We start from the raw sequence: 14,824 nt of genomic DNA on the forward strand, positions 1-14,824 counted from the left end.
TCCCACGTGTTGGGGGAGGTACCTGGGGGAGGTAATTGAATCATGGGGGCCGGTCTTTCCCCTGCTACTCTCTTGATCTGATGGGTTTATCAGGGGTTTCTGCTTTTGCTTCTTTTCTCATTTTACTCTTACTGCTGCCATGTAAGAAGTGCCTTTTGCCTACCACCATGATTCTGAGGCCTCCCCAGCCAAGTGGAACTGTAATCCAGCTAAACCTCTTTTGTTCCCAGTTTCAGGTATGTCTTTATCAGCAGTGTGAAAACGAACTAATACAATAACGCATAAGATTCTCCCTTTCTTGCCACCCCCACCCCCATTCTCACCCCAGTTCCTCAGATCTGATTTTAGGAACTTACAGCTGCCAAGATCTTTTCCTGTCTATAGAAAGAACTATCATTTCATGCGATTTTGTCCAGTAACAGACTCCCTCCTCCTTCCCTTCCTCCTGTTCTCCTCCCTCATGTGTGTGTCTAACGAGGGGAGAAGTTCTCATTTGTCAATCCTTCATGTCAATCTCAATGGACAGATTTATTCTATTTTTTAGCTAACGGAATCGTGGATCTGGGAGAATGAAGTAGGCATGGGATAAATTGTCCTCTGTGTGCTTTCCTGTTACTGCCTGGCACGTGTAGCTTGTGGTAGGGGACTGAGAGGGTAGAATACCTGGAATCTATTTGCCTGGGAGAGCCAAGGGCCTTCTAGGAAAGAAGAGACCCTCACGAGGTCACGAGCATGGTCTGATCCCTGCCCCCAGTGGAGATGGAGATGCAAAGAGTTCTTTTTATAATCAAAAAAATTCTGTTGTTTTTATGTTTTAAGGGCATGATCTAAGTAGACAGTTCTAAGCATGTTGTAGTTGTAGTTTTTCAGGTTTTCTCTCTTGCCTAGCTCCTGTGGATTCACATCTGAGCATAGAAGAGAGAGGGGGCCATGTAAGAACTAAACAAAGTTATTCAATGGAAGGTCTGTTGAAACATTGGCAGCATGGGGAGCAGTGGGAGAGCCCCACACAGCTGAGAGGACTGACCTCAGCATGACCACCACAGGGCTTTGGCCCATCTTGTGTTTTTTCTTGGTTGGCCAGCCCAACTTTCAGGAAGCACGCTAGGGTGACACCACAGCCCCAGCCAGGTGGGCATCTCAAGGTTCCAGGGATGTCAGCATTAGAAGGAAGTCACTTGCCCCTGGTGGGACATAGGGTTGCCAGATTTAGCAAATAGAAATACAGAATGCCCAGTTAAATCTGAATTTCAGATAAATGACAAATAGTTATTTTAAGGATGCCTGTCTGTCCTTCCTATCTATCTATCTATCTATCTATCTATCTATCTATCTATCTATCTATCTATCATCTATCTAATCTATCTATCTTATCTACCTATCCTCTATCTAAGCTGTCTACCTATCAAAATGGGATAAACTGTTGAAAGAACTGTTCCTAAACTATTGAAGGAAAGATGTCTTGAAAGGAACGTACTTACACTAAAACATGATTCAAGCCAGGTTTGGTGGCTCTTGGCTGTAATCCCAGTCACTGGGGAGGCCAAAGAGAGGATCACTTGTGGCTAGGAGTTTGAGATCAGCTTGGGAAACATAGCAAGACCCCCATCTCAAAAAAAAAAAAAAAAAAAAAAAAGGAAAAAACAAAACCATTAATCATTCATTGTTTATCTGAAATTTGATTTAACTGGGTGAATTGTGTTTAATTTGAAAAGCTTAGAAGTGGCAGCGGGCTTTAAGAACCTGAGAAATGGTCTCAGGTGTGGACAAAACATTCTGGACCATGGCTACTGATAGCCATCTGGTCTACCTTTACCAAAGTGGAGCCCAGCATCCTGGCCACAAACAGCCCAAAAAGGCAAAAGAGGTACATACCACGTGGTAGCTGGGTGGAGGAATCATCTACTAACATTTATTTAGTTAGGTATTTACTGTTGGTCAGGTACTATGAATAAAAACACCATTGAAATGCTCTCCATGCCCTAGAAGAAGAAGACGTGGAAATAAATGAAATGTGTAAGACATTACCAGTGCACTAATGGAAGTCTACAGTAGGGGCATAATGAAGGGAGTAGCCCATTCTACATGTGGGACAGGCCAGCAGGAGCTGCTTCCAGGAAGTTGTTCATTTTGATCCATGTTGAAATATGAGCAGGAATGTTCCAGGAAATGAAGAATGATAACAGTGAGCATTGAGTTGGGTTCAGGAGTGTGTGGGGAGAGGGGAGGGCTAGTTTGTAGAACATTCTTTGCACAGGAAGCTGTGTGGGAAAATAGAAAGAGGTGTGAAAGAGAAAGTCATGTTTGGGAAACTATGAACAGTTCCATATGGCTGGATAACTGAATTTTACAAGGTGGGGTTACACAGTAAGAAGCCTGGAGAAGCAAGCAGAGGCACATCTTTGAGGGCCATGAATGCCCACTGTTGGAGTCTGTAGTTCTGGCCGTTTGTTCTCAAGTTATGAAGGCTTTGCCCTCTGTGGCTTCTTCATCCCCATCCCAGAACTCTATCCACTGGCTCTTTGTATCCCCTCATTGCCTTATGCAAGAAATTCTGAATCTTCTGCACTCTTTCAGCTCTTCAATCCAGCTTCACACCCTCCATCAGCACTTCACTCTCCCTGCCAGGCTGTGCTGGGTATGGCCTTGACCCTGAGGGCTTGCAGCCCCTGGAGCTATGCCCAGCAATGTTATTGGGCTCCCCTATAACCAGCTGGATTTTTCTACCATGCTTTTTTTCTCTTTGATCCTTCTCATTAAGTATCACTTGCCACTTTAACCTCCCCAAATATCCTCCTCCCTTGGCTTCTGTCAATTCATAGTCACCAGGCTTTTCTTTCTGTTTCTCTCACTGCTTCTCAGTTTTCTTTATAGGCTTATCTTTTCTTCTGGATTCCTTGAATGTCGGAGTTGGCCTTGATTCGGTTCTCATTTTTTTTCTGTATTCCCTGCGTAATTCCCTTTTCTCTCATGGTTATAATTACAACCTTTGTGTTGATGGATGAGTCTTAAAAGTCTCTATTTCCTGTGCAGCAATTTCTCCTAAGCTTCAGGTAGTATAACCACCTGCTTACCCAAACCCTCTCCTTCTGAGGGCCTCCTAAACATCTCAAATTCATCATGCTGAAACTGACATGATTATTTTTTAACGGCTTTATTGCAGTGCAATTTATATACTAGCAAATTATCTCATTTTAAGTGTACAATTCAATGTTTTTGAATAAATTTGCAGAGTTGAGAAATCATTACTGCAATCTAATTTAGAACATTTCCATCTCCCAAAAAGATTTCTTGTGCCCATTTACAGTCACTCCCTGTTTCCACCCCCAGCCCCAGGCAACCAGTAATTTTATTTCCATGTATAGACTTGCCTGTCCTGGACATTTTATATTAGTAGAACTATACAACATGTAATCTTTTGTCTGACTTTTTTCACTTAACATGTTTTTGAGATTCTTCCATATTGTAACATGTGTCATTTATTGACAAATCATATTCCATTGTATGGATGTACCACATTTTGTTGATCCATTCACCAGTTCACAGACATTTGGAATTTCCCCCTTTTTTTTGCTATTATGGACGGTGCTGCAATGAACATTGGTATGAAAATTTTTGTGTGAACGTATGTTTTTATTTCTCTTGGGTACATGCCCAAGAGTGGCATTGCTGGGTCATATGGTAAATTTATGTTTAACTTTTTTTTTTTTTTTTTTGAGACGGAGTCTCGCTCTGTGGCCAGGCTAGAGTGCAGTGGCATGATCTTGGCTCACCACAATCTCCACCTCCCAGGTTCAAGCGATTCTTCTGCCTCAGCCTCCTGAGTAGCTGGGACTACAGGGTGCACCACCACACCCAGCTAATTTTTGTATTTTTATTACAGACAGGGTTTCACTATGTTGTCCAGGATGGTTCGATCTCTTGACCTCATGATCTGCCTGCCTCAGCCTCCCGAAGTGCTGGGATTACAGGTGTGAGCCACCACACCCAGCCATGTTTAATTTTTTAAGAAACTGCCAAACTGTTCTCCAATGACTTTGTTATTTTTACTCACCATTTCCCATTGATCTCTATTTCAATCAATGGCTTCACCATCCATCTAATTAGTAATCCAGAAACTTAGGAGTTCTTTATTCCTCCCTCTCCACATTCCATTAATCACCAAGTACAGTCGATTCTACCTCCTAAGTATCTCTAGAACCATCTCCAAATCTTCACCCTTTGTGACCATCTGTGTCAGTCCACTTTCACACTGCTATGAAGAAATACCTGAGACTGGGTAATTTATATAAAAAAAGAAGTTTAATTGACTCATAGTTCTGCATGGCCAGGGAGGCTTCAGGAAACTTACAATCATGGTGGAAGGCTAAGGGGAAGCAAGGCACATCTTACATGGTGGCAGGAGAGAGACAGAGCAAAGGGGGGAAGAGCCAAACACTTTTAAACCATCACATCTCATGAGAACTCACTCACTATCACGAGAACAGATGAGATTATGGGGGAACCCCCATAATCCAGTCACCTCCCACCAGGTCCTTCCCTACTCAACACCTGGGGATTACAATTTGAGATGAGATTTGGGTGGGGACACAGAGCCAGGCCATATCCTAACTCAGGCCACCACTGTTTTCTGCTTTAGTGACCTCCTCACATTTCTCTGGCCACCTCACCTTCCCCAATCTATTAATTTTTAAAACAAGCTTGTGAAACATTTGATATTCACAAAAGAATATAGGAAAACATGAATAATGTATAAAGCATAAGTATGAAACAAAGCCTCGTGGCTCACCATCCAACTTAAGACATGAATATCCCAGCACTGTGAAGTTCCCCTTGGGCTCTAATCCATCCAGTTCTTCACACCACAACTGATCAGCACATTTCTCTGCTTCAGAAGATTCAGTGGCTCCTTATTGTCTTTAGGATAAAGTCCAAACTACCTATTACAGCTTTACAAGTTCTTCATAATTTTTGAAATTCTTCCCCAGGAACCTCCCCTTGCCCCAATTCCTTATCATTCAGGTACTGCTCTTCAAAGTCACACCTTCAGGGAATGCTGGGGACCAGACAAAGTGCTCTCTGAACCCTAGGCATTTCTCTAATCATTGCACTCATCACTTTTTACTCTTAGCCGTTCACTGTCTGCCTTTCCCATTAGATAGTTCTGGGAAGGCAGAGACCATTTCCACCTTGCTTGCCCCTTCATCTCCAGTGTTAGTAAGGTGCTTGGCACAGGGTAGGTGCTCAGTAAGCATTTTTTGAGTGTTTAATGGATGAACTGATTCTTATACATCCGAATACAGATGTCTGGTAGGTATTTGGAACTCAGAAGAAAGGTCCAGGTTAAAGATATAGAATTGGGAGAATTAAATCATGGAAGTTAATGTTGCAACCACAGGAGTAGATGAAGCCACCAGGGACAGAGTGAAGGCTAAGAGGGAAATCTTACACTCATGTTTGAGGGTTGGGCGGAAGGGTAGGGCCAGCAAAGGAGAACAACGGTGAGCTGGGAGCAGGAGGACAGAGAGCACAGAACCCAAGGGAACAGGTCTCAGTGAGATGGGAGAGGTCAAGGAAGGTGAGAAGTGCCAAGAATACAGAGGGTCTGGCATAAAGGAATCATTGGAGATCTTTGCCTGAGAGTTCCAGAGGAGCTAAAGTGGAAATGCTGTGAGTTGAAGAGTGAAGTACCTGAGGGAATGCAATGTTTACTGGTCCACAATTTTGAGGCACTTGAGAAGCATGGAGATCCGAAAGAGGGTTTTGATTTGGGGGACAGAAATGAGTGAAACTTTCATTCGAATGCTCAAATGCATTGAGCATTTGTGCCAGACAGTGTGCTGGGATAAGCATCCTTTCTGTTTGTGGGAAAGATCCAGTAGAATCTAAAAACAAGATCACTGGAAGGATATGATTTATGGAGTCATACTCCAGATGATATGGCACATGGCTCTGGAAAAGAAGACCACTTCTTTTGAGAATCGAGGAAGTAGAGGACGGGTGGATATTGAATCCTTGCCTTCTGCTTCCAAATTCAGTGAGCTTAATTTCAGTCTAACTTGTTTCCTTCTTTGCATTTTTTGGAAAGCAGCTAAATGCAGCTTCCCCCTCTATTCATATCTCCTGGGGGAGGGCCAGGAAGAAGAAGGTGGGAACTTAAATTCTCAAATGTCTCCTCTTCCTCAGTATTGACCACAGCATATACCTTTCATTTTCATTTCTGCCTTGTCCTGCTCCCTCCTAATCTTTATATATTCACAAATTTAAGGCAAGAAAGTTTTCCCAGGCTTCACTTTGTATTTTATATCTGATGGGAGGATTCATGAAATTTGAGGGTTTGGCAACAGTCTCAAAAAACTGACCTAATAGGGAACTGAACGAGAATTTCTAGATTTAGGATGCTAAGAATTTTAACATGCTTCTGCCAGCAGAGGGAGCCCCAGGATTGGGAGAGACAGCTCGGATGGCTACTTAATTTCTGGCAATGCCGTCAGCAGTCCAGAGGGATTTATGGGTTAACTGAAAATAAAAGAGAATGAAAGAGGGAGGGAGGGAGAGAGACTTAAATATACAGAAATAGTTACACACACATAAAATACATGTAAACTGATTCCCTTGCTCCTCCTAACACACACTCCTGATTTCCACTCTAGTCCAGTGATTCCCAAACCTCCATGAATCATCTGGGGGAACTAAGGGCAGATCCTTAGACCCCACCAAGTCCTGTTGAGTCTGGCTTATTAAGGGTGGGACCTAGGAATCTGGATTTTTTGCAAAGTTCCTGACAAAGATTTTTCTGGCCAAACTTTAGTCAGGCTCCTGAACCTTCTAGGCCCGTCTGGGCACTTCCTTGTAAAATCCAGTTTTACAAAGAATCCTGCTAAGTCAATTTAGCAAGAACCGAGCCCCCACCCTCCCCCCATTTTAATACCCGATTCCTTGATCTCTAATTGGTTTTTTCATTTGCCATCATCCCCCAGGGGGTGCCTGACCACCCTGGCCTGTCTTCAGAAATAATCCTGTTTCCTTTCAGCCAGAACCCTCCTTACCCCAACCCTGATGTTTCCTCTTAGTAATTTTCCATCCCACCAGTCACCATCCTGCTCTTTAAGTGTAAATTATCACTCACTTCCCATGGTGTATTTGGAATTGAGTCCAGTTCTTTACTGAGATCTCTTTTCCTCCATTGCAATAGTCCCGATTAAAACCTGTTTTTACCACTTTAACTGCTCTCTAGCTCTGGTTTTCTTTGACAGTCCCCAGGTGATTCTAAAGTAACCTGTAGACACACCGGTCCGAACTTCTACTTTGGGTAATTAGGTAAATACTTTTAACTTTAGCTTGTTAGAGACTTAATGGCTCCAGACATCAACATGCTGACTGGTTGGTAGAATGTATTCCCTGGGAGACTGCTGTGTTATGACTGAGCCATTTCCTTTTTTTTTTTTAAATAAACTAGTTTTTACATTTATTAATATAATACATGAGGAGGGCTTAAAAAGTCACCTGGTACAAAAGGTTTACATCTAGTGACAACAATCCTTGCTCTTTCCTTTCTCAGCCCTGGTCCCACTGACAGGCAAATCGCTTTTAAATCTTAATTTATTTTCCCCTGAAAACCAACTCCACATTTGTAAACGATGTGCTTTTACTGCTATTTGATTTTGCAATTTTGGAAATTACTTATTCATTTCCTGCTAAGGATTACTGGGATTTTGCGTTTTTACAACACGCAAACACCCATTCCCTTTTTTCTAGATTCCTAATATTATAATAACACAATTTTAATTAAATCAATAGTGTTTGTATATTATGATTAATTGTTTACAGCTGAACAATATAGTATACTATGATGCATTTCTTTTCTTCTAGTCTTCATTGAATTCCTGGGAGTTAATAATCACTTCATTTTGATTTGTTTGCTTTCTTAGTTGTACATGTCCTTCAAACCCTCGGACAAGAGATATAAAATTCAAATAAATAGGTCAAATTAATTGAGTAATCTATGAGCTCCTTTATTTTTTTCTTGGAGACATTTTACTGAAGCCTTTAGTCCTCCTGTTCCCTGAATCTGGGGACTTTCCTTTGGGAATGGGAACTCCTGTTTTTCTCTTTCTTGATTTACTTCCTCATTATGATAAGGAAATGTTTTGAGACCTTGTATGCAGGAGTGATGTTTCACATTTTTAACATCTTTAAGAGGGCATTAATCCATCAGACCCCGGCCAAATAAAGGACAGTGTGACAGTTCTGGTCAGCCCCATCCGCTTGTCCTTGTATTACCTTCTCCTTGATTGTTTTTTGGCTGGATAAGGATTTCTAGGTAAGTTTTCTCTGAGAATTGGAAGATGTTGCTGTCTTGCCTTTCAGTTTCTAGCTTCCAGTGTTGACACTGAGAGGTCCAACTGCTGTTCAGATTTCTGACCCTTGGTTTGTGAACTATTTTTCTTTCTCCAGGACTTTTGGGGTCCTTTTATTCCTGGGGTTCTAACATTTCCAATAATATGCTTTGATGAGTTTTGTTTTTGTGGTTCATTGTGTTGGGCACCCACTGGGTCCACTGAATATGGAAATTCAAATCTTGTATTTTGGTAAATTTTAGAGAAATTTTTTTGATTATTTTATTCTCTTTCATTTGCTCTGTGCTTTCTTTTTGGACTTCTTAATAGAAGATATCAGAGCTCCTGAGCTGATCTTTTAAGTTTCTTATCTTTCTATGTCTTATTTTTTTAATCTCTTTCCATTTCATCCTATTTTCTGGGAGATTTCCTCAATTTTATCTTCCAATGCTTAAGTTTAATTTTAATTAATTAATTAATTTTTTGAGACAGAATTCCACTCTTGTCGCTCAGGCTGGAGTGCAATGGCGCGATCTTGGCTCCCTGCAACCTCTGCCTTCCAGGTTCAAGCGGTTCTCCTGCCTCAGCCTCCTGAGTAGATGGGATTACAGGTATGCACCACCATGCTTGGCTAATTTTTGTATTTTTAGTAGAGATGGGGTTTCACTATGTTGGCCAGGTTGGTCTTGAACTCCTGACCTCAGGTAATCCGCTCACCTTGGCCTCCCAAATTGCTGGGATTACAGGCATGAGCCACCGCTCCTGGCCCTTCATTTTAATTTTTAAATGTCCAGTTGCGTTTTCATTTAAAGAGCTCTTTTTTCTTCTCCATACTTAAAAATTGGTTCTTCATTTTATCTTATTATTATTATTTTTTGAGACAGGGTCTCACTCTGTTGCCCAGGCTGGAGCGCAGTGGCGCCATCACAGCTTATCGCAGCCTCAACCTCCTATGTGCAAGCAATCCTCTCATGTCAGCCTCCTAAGTAGCTTGGCATGCACCACTATGCTCTGCTAATTTTTTTATTTGTTGAGACTGGGGTCTCTCTATGTTGCCCTGGCTGGTCTTGAACTCCTGGGTTCAGGTGATCCTCCCACTTCAGTCTTCCAAACTGCTGGGATTATAGGCATGAGCCACTGCTGGAGAAGAAAGTTTATTTTCAGCCAAAAATTGGCTTCTTGATCATAATTCATGAAATATCTTCCCTTATCTCTGGGGGATATTGATGTTGCTGTGGCCGTTACTGATAATTATTTCTTTGGCTTTCTAGATTTCCTCTCTTGAGGTCTCCAGTATCTAAGGCTTTTGTCCCATGCCCGGTGTCTTAGTCTGTTTGTGTTACTGTAAAGGAACCCCTGAAGCTGAGTAGTTTTTAAAGAAAAGGGATCTGTTTGGCTTATGGTTTTGCAGCCTGCAGAAGAAGCACGGTGCCGACATCTCCACCTGGTGAGGGCCTTAGACTGCTTCCACTCATGGCAGAAGTCCAAAAGGAGCAGACATCACATGGCAAGAGAGGGGTGGGAGGGGCCAAGCTCTTTGAACAACCAGTTCTTGCAGGAACTCATAGAGTAAGAATTCACTCATTACTATGAGCATGGCACCAAGTCATTCATGAGGGATTCACCCCCATGACTCAAACACCTCACATCAGGCCCCACTTCCAATCTTGGGGATTAAATTTCAACATGCAACTTGGAGGGGACAAATATCCAAACTATATCACCTGGTGATCTTTGTAGTCTCTTCCTTGGCTGTTGGAAGCTTTGTGTGTGAGGGCAGGGCTTGTCAATTTTTGGACTTCACTGTAGGATAATCCAGAAGGCCCCTGGCGGTTTCATTGGAGGAACCACACATCAATGTCTGTAGTGTTTGTCTCTTTGGTTGAGTCCTTTCTACAGGGAAGAATCCTTAATTCTTCTGCTTAGTGTAAGCTGGGGTAGGGTGGGTGGAGAGGGGTAGAGCTAGGCTGTTTGTGTTCTGGGAGCTGAGCCAGTAAAATGGGCTGGGGAATCTCATCTTTCAGTATGGAGTCTTTCTCTAATCTCGCTATTTCCAGCTCCATGCCTAACCCCACCCTCTGCTGTGTCTGATGTCCCAGAGCCCGGTGTGTCTTTGCTAAGTTTCTCCAGTAAATAAACTTTCCTTCTCCAGCTGGAGTAGCTGTAGAGGCCAAGGGTCTTCTGCTATGTTTACCCCCACCTGTTCCTCCAACTCCTGAGGCTTCCCATCATGAGCCCTCAGACTCCAGCAGTCTTGGGTTTGCTAAGTCACTTATTACTCATCCATCCACTTTCCATCTTCCAAGAGTGTTGACATTCCTTAACTGTTGTTATCTCTGTTGTTCCCATGTTCCCAGTCTTTTTGTCCTTGTGGCTTATGGCATATAAATTCTTCTACTGTCATCAAAGCATTTTGTCAGGATGCAGAAATTAATGTCTGTTCAGAGTGCCAAGTTTAACCCTAGATAGCTATTTCTGAGTGGCTTGTCAGGCTTGAAAGGAGAGGAAGCTTATAGTAGTGATATCTTCTACTTACCCCCAAGTTACTGAAGAGTCAAGAGCATGGAAACAAGACTTTTTATTGCATGGTTTTATTCGAAGAAAAGGAGGGGAAATATTTCATTTGTTCGTCCATTTAAAAAAATACTTATTGAGTACTAATACATCTCTGGAATTGTGCTAGGCGCTGGGAATACAAAGCCTCACTAATATGTGGTGTCTGCTTTCAAGGAGTTTGAAGTCAAGCACAAGGAAAGTTGGCAAGTAAGTCAGAGCTCACCATAGCGTGATGTATACTATAATAGGAATGTGTGTAGAGGGCTATTGAAGTAGAGAAGGGACAGGCCATGGCAGCAGGAAAGGGCTCTGGGAGGTGGTCCTGGAGCTCAGTTTTGAAGGCTAAGTACAAGTTATGAGGATGTTGGAGAAAGGCATCTCAAGCAGAGGTAACTGCATGTATTCAGGCAAGAAGTCTAGAAAGCATGGCATTTTGGAGGCAACTCAGGTAGCCTGAATGGCTAGAGCAAGGGTCTGTGTTGGGGAGGGGCCTGAGTAAGGCTGGAACAGTCACTGAACTAGCCATGTCCCTCCAGAGCCTGATCCTGGGCTTACCAACAAGAGCTCCAGAAATCATAATATCTTATTCCCTCTGTGAATTTGAGCAAAGTTAAAACAATGTTATTTGTAAAATGAGGATAATATGAAGATTACATAAAGAAATGAGACATGTAAAATGCTGATCCAATGGTAGGAATGTAAAATATTCTAGTTCTCTCATGACAAATCTGCCTTAAATCTTTCTCCTCCCTAGTCTCCTAACAGTTATAAAAAAGATTCTGGAAAAACTAAACTATTGGGGAAATCTTTTTCTTCTTTCTATTTCTGCCAGGGAAAGATTACTTGAGCATCTTTTAACTGAATGTTGTATTTAGTCAGCAGCTGCGGTGTTTATGAGCTCTCGGACATCTGGGGTACCTTCCTGTAAAGTTTTCATGATTTCTTAAAAGGCTCCTGGGTGGGACTCTGGGAGAACTGAGTTCCAATCTCCCTCCCATCACTGACAATGCATGTGACTTTGGGCAAGGCCCTTCCCTTGTCTTGGCTTCAATTCCCTCATCTGGCAAACAAGGAGAAATAAATTAGATTACCTTTAATATTTGTTCTAGCTCAGAAATTGGATGCAGGGAACTTTTAGCTGTACTCAAATTAGTATAAAGAAAGAGCTAGGATTTTCAGATTTTATTTTCATATCATCCTAATGACAGGGAGGCAGTTCCTTTCAAACCTTGGCAAGCCAGCAGAAGTGAGATTGTTTCATCTCTCCTTACCTTTCCCACCCTCCTTTCAGCTTCCGACTCCGATTAACTCACACAAACCCCAAAGAGAAACACTGGCTCTGAAGGAAACACTTCAATTGTGTCCCTCTGATACTGGTAAGCTCTATTGGAAAAGTCAGAGGAGTTGGACTCTTAAAAGCCAACTGTTGTGAAAACACATCATCGTCGTCTGTAGGTGTTTTCTGAAGCATGCATCCAGCTATTTTAATCTCTCCAAAGTGAGTGGATCACTAAACCACAACCCTCTGGATGATATGGTCTATTGATGGCAAGTGAAGGTTTGGGTAAATGGTGAGGGTGGGGAATGGTATTTCCCTTTCCTGTCAGGTTTCTCTAGTTCCTTGACCTGAAACAAGTGTTGGGATTTTCTCTGAAAAGGCCCGTTTAGGGCTCAGAGGGTCAGTATTCTGAGCAGCCCAGCTGGACTAGGATTAAAGGATAGATGAATAGCACATGAAGAATTTTGATGGACACGTTTAGGCCTCCCTTGGTCCACTGAACAAGACTTCTGGAAATAAAATGAGCCTTTTCAACACTCTAGATCTAAATGTTAATAACATTAAACTAGCTGATGTTTGGCTGCAACATGCAGGTATCAGCACATTTAAGTACTTCCCAAGATACAGCATAGTGTTTGTGCTCTGTCATTGGTTTAAAGCTGATTTTAAAAACTGCTTACAACATTTCTATAATTCTTGCTGTCTTTCTGTAATTCCAAAAGAACATGCAGACATTTTTTATACTATCTTTGCAACTTTTTTGTTCCAACTTGACTTTCTGTCCCACAATGATCAGAATGCTGTCAGTGCCAGCAAGAGACTTCTGGTTCCATCTGCATCTTATCATATCATCCCTCCTACACATTTGAAAGCTCATCGGGCGTTTCTTCTTGTTTTTTCTGACCAGCATTTCACATTGAAATTTTTCTTTAGCCCAGCCCTCCTGTTCATTTCGATAGATTAATTATTTCAACAGCAGATTTTTTTGAGGACCTACTATGTACTAGGCCCTGATACAAATGGTGATACTATTATATATAATGTGATTTTTAAAAGTCTTACCTCAAGATTTCGAACAAGTCTGACTTCTTTTTATTGATGTTCTTTTTTCTTTTTCTTCTCTTCTCTCTCTCTCCCTCCTCCTCTGCTTTTCCTTCTGTTTCATCTCTTCCTTTGCGGTTTCCCACTCTTTGGGGAGGGGCAGGATTTCCTGCTCAGAAGTTGGTTGGTTTCTGGGAGGAGTCAGAAGACCTGATTTGGGACTGAAACCAGCTGGTCTGCCACCTGATACAAGAAGGTGAAACCCAGGCCAAGGAAGAAGTCCCTTATGCTAGGACCGAGCTGGCAGCCAGAAGGCGCCTGCAGAGACAGCTCCAAAGAGAAGCCAGAGTGGGCCAGTTCTGGGCATCAGGCATCAATCAGTACTCCCCAAAGGACAGAGGAGCCCTCGAGGCAGCCCAAGACAGGAATGCTTGGAAGTGGTCCTGGTTGCCCTGGAGACTTATCCATTACTATTGTTAGCTCTTAACATGGGAGAGGCATGCCAGACAGAGCCCCTGTCCCACCCTTAGCAGGTGCTTACTCTCAGATTCCTGACTTTGTCTCAAAGGAAGTTACTGAAACAAAAACTGGGTTTGGGCAGGTTTTCCCTTTTCACCAGGAGAGACTCTAGTGATCCAGTGCATTCTGTGAGGCCTGTGTGTCCACACATTTCTCAATTATAAACTCCTTAGGGAATCTCATATGTGACTTATAAACCATTTTAGTGACTGCATCAGCTGATGTTGGAGTGGATGTAAAGGGAAGACAGGAATCTGCAATGGGATGTATAAGGGAAAGAGAATCCGTAAGTAGGGACAATAATTCTACTATGATTCTTGCTGATTAATGACAGAGAGAGTCACATCCCAATTCAGAGGTTTGTGATCTCTGGACTAAGGAGGGGACTACAGCATGTCAAAACAAAAATGTACTTTCTTCCTCTATTTCTTCATTTGTTCAACAGATATTTAATAAGCACCTACTCTATGCTAGGCACTGGGCTAGAGGCTGGGGATAGAGTGGTAAGCCATGCTAGATGTAGCTATCCCCTGATGGAGAGTATAGCGACTGGCCCCTCTGAGATTTGGGGACACAAACTCAGAGGAAGGACTGTAATTGTTGGGTACTAATGTCTCCTTTGGAGAAACACCATTAGACAGATTTTGGATAGTCATCTTTCTGTTACTTAGCCAACGTGGAACATTGGTTCTTTGAATGACCCTTTTGCTTGCAATATGTACAAGTACCCCTCTCTATATGTTCCCAATTCTTAGAAAATAGAAGACTTTTTGGTTTTGTTTTTATTTCGGGGCAAGTTTTTTTATGTAGAGAACCATACGTTCTATTGATTTCTAGCTTATTTACTTTCTAGAGCTCTCTGAAAATATCTAGCTATGTATTGGATATTTTCTAAGCTGTCAGTTTCATATTTCAATTATTTTTTTCTCATTAAATCCCTGAATTCATATTTGAGCCCTTTAATAGAAAAAAATAAAGACAATGTTTCTTTTATTTCAGCTGTTGAGTGTACTCCAGAATGCTCTTTGAAAGTTTTCTGAAGTCTCTTTTCATTTTTATTTAGTTTACAATTTTTAATCTTTGTCTAACA

General features: G+C 42.0%; 1 protein-coding gene across 1 annotated transcript in view; it reads right to left on the reverse strand.

Moving 5' to 3' along the window:
* HSD11B1 (hydroxysteroid 11-beta dehydrogenase 1) overlaps positions 1 to 13,658 on the reverse strand; it is a 53,115-nt gene extending 39,457 nt beyond the window's left edge. The window contains exon 1 of the mRNA XM_034945951.4: positions 13,237 to 13,658. The gene's annotated coding sequence lies outside the window, so the exon portion shown is untranslated. The remainder of the gene's footprint in view (positions 1 to 13,236) is intronic.
* Between the last annotated feature and the right edge of the window lie 1,166 nt (positions 13,659 to 14,824).

This window comes from Pan paniscus, chromosome 1 (genome assembly GCF_029289425.2).
Source record: "Pan paniscus chromosome 1, NHGRI_mPanPan1-v2.0_pri, whole genome shotgun sequence".
NCBI classification, from domain to species: Eukaryota; Metazoa; Chordata; class Mammalia; order Primates; family Hominidae; genus Pan; species Pan paniscus.